This window comes from Jaculus jaculus, chromosome 2, assembly GCF_020740685.1.
Source record: "Jaculus jaculus isolate mJacJac1 chromosome 2, mJacJac1.mat.Y.cur, whole genome shotgun sequence".
NCBI lineage: Eukaryota > Metazoa > Chordata > Mammalia > Rodentia > Dipodidae > Jaculus > Jaculus jaculus.
This window is the reverse complement of record NC_059103.1, coordinates 165,628,438-165,637,238: the sequence shown is the minus strand read 5'-3', so window position 1 is coordinate 165,637,238 and position 8,801 is coordinate 165,628,438. Positions and strand designations below refer to the sequence as shown.

Below are 8,801 nucleotides of genomic sequence, written 5' to 3'. Positions count from 1 at the left end.
TGTCTTGTGCCTGATTTTAGTGCTTCCAGTTTTTCCCCATTTAGTAATATGTTGGCTGTAAACTTGTCATAAATAGCCTTTATATAGAGAAATATATTCCTTCTATTCCCAGTCTCTGTAGGACTTTTATCATGAAGGGATGTTGGATTTTGTCAAATCCTTTCTCTGCGTCTAATGAGATGATTATGTGATTTTTGTCCTTCAACCCATTTATATGATGTATTACATTTATAGATTTGTGTATGTTGAACCATCCCTGCATCTCTGGGATAAAGCCTACTTGGTCAGGATAAATGATCTTTCTGATATATTCTTGTATTCTGTTTGCCAGTATTTTGTTGAGAATTTTTGCATCTGTGTTCATGAGGGAGATTGGTCTGTAATTTTCGTTTTTGTTCTATCTTTGTCTGGTTTTGGTATCAGGGTGATGCTGGCCTCATAGAAGGAGTTTGGTAGAATTCCTTCTTTTTCTATTTCCTGGAAAAGCTTAAGAAGCAATGATGTTAGCTCTTCCTTGAAGGCCTGGTAAAATTCAGCAGTGAATCCATCTGGGCCTGGGCTTTTTTTAGTTGGGAGATTTTTGATAACTGTTCGGATCTCCATGCTTGTTATAGGTCTATTTAAGTGGTTAATCTCACCTTGATTTAACTTAGGTAGGTCATATAAATCAAGGAAATCATCCATTTCTTTCAGATTTTCATACTTTGTGGAGTATATACTTTTATAGTATGTCCCTTTGATTTTTTAAATTTCTCTGGCATCTGTTGTGATGTTACCTTTTTCATCTCTAATTTTATTAATTTGTGTCTCTTCTCTCTTTCTTTTGGTCAGATTTGCTAAGGGTTTATCAATCTTGTTTATCCTTTCAAAGAACCAACTCTTTGTTTCATTAATTCTTTGGATTTCTTTTGTTTGTTTGTTTCTATTTCATTAATTTCTGCCCTAATCGTTATTATTTCTTCCCATCTACTGATTTTGGGTTTGCCTTGTTCTTCTTTTTCCAAGGCTTTAAGGTGAAGCATTAGGTCATTTACTTGCGACCTTTCTAATTTCTTAATATCGCACTTAGCGCTATAAATTTACCTCTTAGAACTGCCTTCATGTGTCCCAGAGATGTTGGTATGTTGTGTTCTCATTATCGTTTGACTATAAATTTTTTGATTTCCTTATTGATTTCTTCATTGACCCATTCATCATTTAGTAGTGTATTGTTTAGTTTCCATGATTTTGTGTATGCTCTATAGCCTTTCTTGCTATTGATTTGATTTGTAGTTTGATTCCATTGTGGTCAGACAGAATGCAAGGAATTATTTCAACTTTCCTGAATTTGTTAAGATTTTCTTTGTGTCGTAATATATGGTCTATTTTAGAGAATGTTCCATGTGCTGCTGAAAAGAATCTATATTCTGCAGCATTTGAATGAAATGTCCTGTATATATCTGTTAGGTCCATTCTTTCTATGACCTCATTTAGTCCAGATGTTTATTTATCTCTGTTTATTTTTTCCTGGGATGACCTGTCAATTGATGAGAGTGGGGTGTTGAAGTCACCCACTGCCACTGTGTTTGGTGTTATCTGTGAACTTAGTTCTAATAGTGTTTGTTTGATGAATAAAAATATGGAATGCTTCACAAATTTGCGTGTCATCCTTGCGCAGGGGCCATGCTAATCTTCTCTGTATTGTTCCAACTTTATTATATGTGCTGCCGAAGCAAGCACCACTTTACCTTCTTTGAGATAGGGTCTCTTGCTCATGCAAATGAGTCTGACCCATGAGAAGCTTTACATGTGTACTGGGGTATTGAACCTAGGTTGAAAGGCTTTGTAGACAAGTGCCTTTAACCACTGAGCAAACTCCGCAGCCCTCTTAAAAAAAAATTTTTTTTTCAAGGTAGGGTCTCACTCTGACTCAGGCTGACCTGGAATTCACTATGTAGTCTCAGGGTGGCCTCAAACTCTTGGCGATCCTCCTACCTCTGCCTCCCAAGTGCTGGGATTAAAGGTGTGTGCCACCACTCCTGGCAAAAAAAAAAATTTGGAGGGGGACAAGTGATCTATCACTTAGTTATACCTTCAGCCTTAATTGTTATTTGGGGGTGTCTCTTGATGTACATTCTATAGGGCTAAACAAATTATCATGGGCATGCATCCACCATTATAGTATCACATTGTTTTCAAAAATAATCCCAAAGAAACAATGTTTTCTCTATTCTGTATTTGACTATATTTCAGGTGTGGCATTGCTTACTGCCTGATAATCACCATCCCAATTTTTAAAAATGAAATTCTTGAGGTTGTAAGTGAAGGAAGCTTAATTATACTTCCTGCTTCTTCTGCCTTCAGAGTAAATTTGAGTCCCTGGATCTAATGATCTTCTCTCATGGTCAGTTTCACATAGGCTAGCTGGAAGGAGGAAAATAAGGACAGGTAAGAGGAGGAAGTAGATGCAACAAGAAGAAAGTCACAGGGTGGAAAGATGGCTGAGCAGTTAAGGCACCTACCTGTGAAGCCTAAGGACCCAGGTTCAATTCTCCAGGTCCCACAGAAGCCAGACACACATGGTGGCCCACTCATCTGGAGTTCGTTTGTGGTGGCTAGAGGCCCTGGCATGCCCATTCTCTCTCTGTCTTCCCCCTCCTTCTCTCTCTTTCTCTCTCCTTCTGTCTAAAATAAGTAAATAAACAAACAAATAAATAAATAATTTTTAAAAAGAAAAAAACAAACAAAAATAAAGAAGAATGTCACATCTGGGTAGTAATAAAAGCGTAAAGGAAGAGATGAATCTGAAAAACACTGGAAGAAGCATCCATAGACTTGGTGACTGAGTGGATGTCCACAGAGAGGGGGGTTGTCAGAGACAGCTGAGTGGCTTCTAGTCTGGATCTGTGCAGAGGAAACACTCTGCCATTATAGAAAAGGGAGGCAAGCAGGTAGAAGAGGGAGCTACACAGATTTAGACATACTAAAACTGGAGGAGATGGAAAACCACCTCAATTGGTTGGAAACCTAAGGCCATTTTTAGTTAATGCGTGCTATATAATCAATCCAGTAAGGCATCAGAGTACACAAGAGGAACACAAAACAGTAACAAAAGGATTCCCAGTTATCTTAATTTGTTTTCAGGGCCATATGCGTATGTGGTCCTAAAAATGTTGAGACTAGGGCTGGGAGACAACTCAGTGGTTAAGAGTGCTTACCATTTTAACATGAGGAGCTCTAGGGGGCTGGAGACCACCAAGTTTGACTCCCTAGAACCCATGTATAAAGCTGGACATTGCAGGCTAGAGAGGTAGCTTAGTGGTTAAGACGCTTACCTGCAAAGCTTAAGGACCCATGTTCTGCTCTCCAGTTCCCACCTTAGCCAGATGCACAAAGGTGAGGCAAGCACAAAGTCACACATGCCCACTACGTGGTGCAAGCATCTGGAATTCTATTGCAGTGGCTCAGGCCCTGGCATACCAATTCTCTCTCACTCTGTCTCTCTCCTTCTGTCTCACTCTCTCAAATAATAATAAAAACAAAAGCTGGGCATGGTGGCACACACCTTCAATCCCAGCACTCAGGAGACAGAGGCAGGAGGATCACTGTGAGTTCAAGGCCACCCTGAGACTACGTAGTGAATTCCAGGTCAGCCTGGGCCAGAGTGAAACCCTATCTCGAAAAGCAAAAAAAAAAACAAAACAAAACTGAGCATTGCCATACTTGTTTGTAACCCCCGTATTCAGGGAGCAGAGACTGGAGAAGTGCTGGGGTTTGCTAATGGATAGCAGCTCCAGGTTGAGTGAGAGGCCCTATCTCAGGGAAATACATGGATGAGCTGGCAGGCTTTAGCCACAAAGCCATCTCCCAAGCCCCCTTCTCTTTTAATTTTTTAAATTATTCAAACAGTGTGAGAGAGAAAGCAAGAGAGATAGAGAATGTGCATTCCAGGGCCTCCTGCCACTGCAAAAAAATTCTAGATGTACATGCCACTTTGCGCATCTGGCTTTACATGGGTATTGGGGAATTAAACCTGGGCCATCAGCCTTTGCAAGCAAGTAGCTTTAATCACTGAACCATCTCTTTAGTCTCCCTTTCTCCGTTTGTTGTTTGTTTGTTTTTTTAAAGTAGGATTTCACTCTAGTCCAGGCTGATCTGAAATTCACTATGTAGTCAGGTTGGCCTCAAACTCACAGTGATCGTCCTACCTCTGCCTCCCAGCGCTGGAATTAAAGACATGCGCCACTGCGCCCGGATCCCTTCTCTTTTTATATTAAACCCTATTGAATCCATGGGTGAACTGAAATCTTTTTCATATGATAGCACACTAAACTTTTATATAGTTTTTTTTTTTTTTTTGTAAGAGAGAGAGAATGGGTTGCAAACAAACTCCAGAAGCAGGTACCACCTTGTTCATTTGGCTTTATGTGGGTACTTAGGAACTGAACCCAGGTCATGAGGCTTTGCAAGTAAGCGTCCTTAACCAGTGAGCCATATCTCCAGCCTTTATGTGGGTTTTGATTATCTGTGCTTAGCAGGCCATTACAAAATATGTTTTAATTGTTGGGACTTTCTACTTGGCTCATCTTTTGTATACCATAACCAATGACATTTTTAGGTGGATGTATTCTTTACTTTTTGGTGTATATTTCTTCAAATAAGATTTCTGTACATATCTTAGAGGGTTTTTTGCTGTTGTTATTGTTCCTTTATTTTTTATTTGAGAGAGAGAGAATGGGTACCCCAGGGCCTCCAGCCTCTGCAAACGAACTGTAGATGCTTGTGACACCAGTGCATCTGACTTACGTGGGCACTGGGGAATCTAACCTGGGTCCTTAGGCTTCACAGGCAAATGCCTTAATTGCTAAGCCATCTCTCCAGCCCTAAAGAGTTTTTAACTATTTCAAATATGTATAAATTAACAAATGTGGTCTGTAGAGATGGCTTAGCAGTTAAGGCATTTGCCTGAAAAGCCAAAGGACCTCCGTTCAATTCCCCAGGACCCACGCAAGCCAGACGCGCAGGGGGCACATGCATCTGGAGTTCATTTGCGGTGGCTGGAGGCCCTGGGGCACCCATTCTCTCTCTGCCTTTCTCTCTCTCTCAAATAAATAAATTAAAATAAAGTAAAAAAAATTTAAACACAGTGTTATCTTTTTCACATACTAAGACAATATCTGAATAGTAATCAGAAATTAGATCGGGCTGGAGAGATGGCTTAGCAGTTAAGCACTTGCCTGTGAAGCCTAAGGACCCCGGTTCGAGGCTCAATTCTCCAGGACCCACATTAGCCAGATGCACAAGGGGGCGCACGTGCCTGGAGTTCGTTTGCAGTGGCTGGAAGCCCTGGCACGCCCATTCTCTCTCTCTCTCTCTCTCTCTCTCTCTCTCTCTCTCTCTCTCTCTGCCTCTTTCTCTCTCTGTCACTCTCAAATAAATAAATAAAAATGAACAAAAAACTTTAAAAAAAAGAAATTAGATCAAATTTACAATTTTGCTTATTTTTTCCTTTATGTCGAGTTATTATTACATATAGCTACAACTAATGCTGTTCTTTTCCTCCTATGAACTTTGTCATGTGTATGTTGTCACAACTTTTTTAATGTATGTATTTATCTGCAAGGAGAGAGAGACAGACACAGAGAGGAGGTGGAGAATGGGCACATCAGGGCCTCCAGCCACTGCAAACAAACTCCAGATGCATGTGCCACCTTGTGTATCTGGCTTTACATGGCTACTGGGGAATCAAACCTGGGTGCTTGGGCTTTGCAGGCAAGTGCCTTAATCAGAGTCATTTCTCCAGCCCACAACTTTTATTTTGTTCATCATTCATTCTACACTCCTCATACGGAAAGATATGTCATGTTGGTTTGAGTGCCCTCTTGCTAGAGACCAGCAAGACCATAGCTTTTTTGCACAAGGGATGTATATTTTCAAACTGTAATAACTCTAAGAACAATAACTGACTATAGTTCATCAGTAAGAGCATTATCCATGGAACTTCTGACAGGACTGCTCATTTTATGGACACTGCTTTTCAGCATAGTGAGGAATCTCCTACCACTGGACGCACTGAAGGGGTGAAAGCAATTCTTTATTTGGTGATCATAATTCACCTGGAGTTGAAATGATGAATAAAAATAAATGAGTTCATGAGAAAGTCAAACAACTGAGAAGAGGGCAATGTTTATCCTGCGCATGCCTCAGAATGTTTTCTCAATTTTAAGACACAGGTATGTCTTTTTCACTGCCCTTGATTGATCCTAGTCATTATATTATATGATGTTGGAGGTGCATGACACGTCTCTTTAAAAGCATTTACAGTTTTTTTTTTTCTTGAAGTAGGAAATCCCTTTAGTTCAGGCTAAACTGGAATTCACTATATAGTTTCAGGTTGGCCTCAAACTCATGGTGATCCTCTACCTCTGCCTTATTTATTTTTTAATATTAAAGTCACAACTTTGAAGTTTTTATTTATTTATTTACTTGACAGAGAAAGAAGGAGAGAGAGAGAGAATAGGCATGCCAGGGCCTCTAGCCACTGCAAATGAACTCCAGACACATGTGCCCCCTTGTGCATCTGGCTAATGTGGGTCCTGAGGAATCGAACCTGGGTTGTTTGGCTTTGCAGGCAAATGCCTTAACTGTTAAGTAATGTAGATAGATAGATAGATAGATAGATAGATAGATAGATAGATAGATAGGGATATAGATATAGATATAGATATAGATATAGATATAGATATAGATATAGATATAGATATAGATATAGATATAAATGAAAATAAAAGTATTTGCCTCAGCCAGGTATGGTGACAATGCTTTTGATCCCCATACTTGGGAGGCTGAGGTAGGAGGATCACCAGGACTTTGAGGCCAGCCTGAGCTAAAGTGAGAGCCTGCTTCAAAAACAAAACAAAGAAAAAACAAACCAAAAAAGCCTTTGTTTTGCTGGCATTATGCCAAGTCTTCTAAACTTCTATCTTATTTTTATTGCTTTTGTAAACATTGAATACTGTTCTCAATAGATATAAATCTCTTTAGTTTCCTGAGGTGTTATATAACCATAAGCCCCTCTTAGATGAAAGTAACAGATTACAATGTACTTAATATATCTAAGCTGCTGAACATAAAAGCAGAGGTTTGTTATTGCATTGTTTTACCAATTTTAGAAACATACACAAAATGTTCTTGTTGTGTTTTGGTCCACCCTAATCACCAAGAAGCATCATGTTCATCTGGACAAGTGTAATGTATGTCTCTTCATAAATAGCCTCTCTGTGAGAATGAGGTCAACTCCAATCCTCTACACTCATTTTTATTTTTGAGGGGGCGGGGGTTGACGTAGGATCTCACTGTAGCCCAGGTGACCTGGAATTCACTATGTAGTCTCAGGGTGGCCTAGAACTCTTGGCAATCCTCCTACCTCTGCCTCCTGAGTGCTGGGATTAAAGGCATACGCCACCATGCCCACTTTCATTTTTATTTTATTTATTTTTTAATTTTTTTAAGTAGTAATGAAGGAAAAGTTCTGGATTTTACTTTTAAGTCTTAGAAAAGCTCCCTAATAATCTCCATTCTTTGCTTCCACTGAATAGTTACTCTTGTAGGAAATGTTTGCTAATTAACCTTCAGTGTTTTGTTGTTTTTAGGGTCTGGTAAGTCTAGCACAATATAGATCGTCTTTATTTTTTATAAAATATTTCATTTATTTTTTAGAGAGAGAGAGAGGGAGAAAATAGGCATGCCAGGGCCTCCAGCCACTGCAAATGAACTCCAGATGCATATGCATGTACCACCTTGTACATCTGGATTCAAGTGGGTAAAGAAGAATCAAATTTGGGTCCTTAGGCTTTGTAGGCAAGAACCTTAACCACTGAGCCACCTCTCCAGCCCTCATTTTTCCTTTTTGTTGCTGTTGTTTGAGGTAAGGTCTCGCTTTAGGCCAGGCTGACATGGAATTCAGTATGTAGTTTCAGGGTGGCCTCAAACTCACAGTGATCCTCCTACCTCTGCCTCCTAAGTGCTGGGATTAAAGGTGTGTATCATCACACCCAGCTCATTTTTCATTTGAAAAACAAAACAAAACAAAACACTTTTAGGGGTTGGAGAGATGGTTTAGCAGTTAAAGCGCTTGCCTACAAAGCCTAAGAACCGAAGTCAAATCCCCCAGGACACATGCAAGCCAGATACATAAGGTGGTGCAGGCATCTGGTGTTCGTTTGCAGTGGCTGGATGCTGAGGTCCAGCCTTAGCGGGGTTGTAGAACTCAAAGGGGACGTGTGGAGTCAGCGTTGTGAGGAAATGATTCGGACCAGTAGTTCAGGTGAAGCACACTGAATGCAGAGCAAGGCCATACTTCTTTATTTATACATTATATTTTTTGCAAGCAAGACATAGTAACATTAATGTGGCTTCTATTCTCTAAGAAATCTTGCACAATATTACTCTTTTCCCTTGTTTTCCCCTGTTTCTGCTTAACTCATGAACCTCTTGCCCCACAGACATTCTGATAATATCTTAAACAAGAAAGTCAAGGATTGCAAACTGGTTAATACCTTACCCAGGCTCATGGAAACTAGCCAAGAGCCCAGGCAGGCAGCTCTTGTGACTATAAAATGATAGAAATTTTTTGACCTCAGAAAGGGCTGTGTTAGTCATTCTCTACATAAATTATCTTGTGGCCTGAATACAGTATGTTTCTCTATTTCTAATCCAGTACTGAGTTAATTGTCTTTCTATGACCTTTTTTGTTGCTCCATTTTACAGTTTGGTCCTGATCTTTCAAGTCTCTCCATAAAAGGAAGATGTTGATATTTAAC

At 39.8% G+C, this 8,801-nt stretch overlaps 1 non-coding gene across 1 annotated transcript; it reads right to left on the bottom strand.

Moving 5' to 3' along the window:
• Positions 1 to 1,612: 1,612 nt before the first annotated feature.
• LOC123458933 lies at positions 1,613 to 1,719 on the bottom strand. The gene has a single exon (XR_006635867.1). It is a non-coding gene; the product is annotated as a U6 spliceosomal RNA (small nuclear RNA).
• Between the last annotated feature and the right edge of the window lie 7,082 nt (positions 1,720 to 8,801).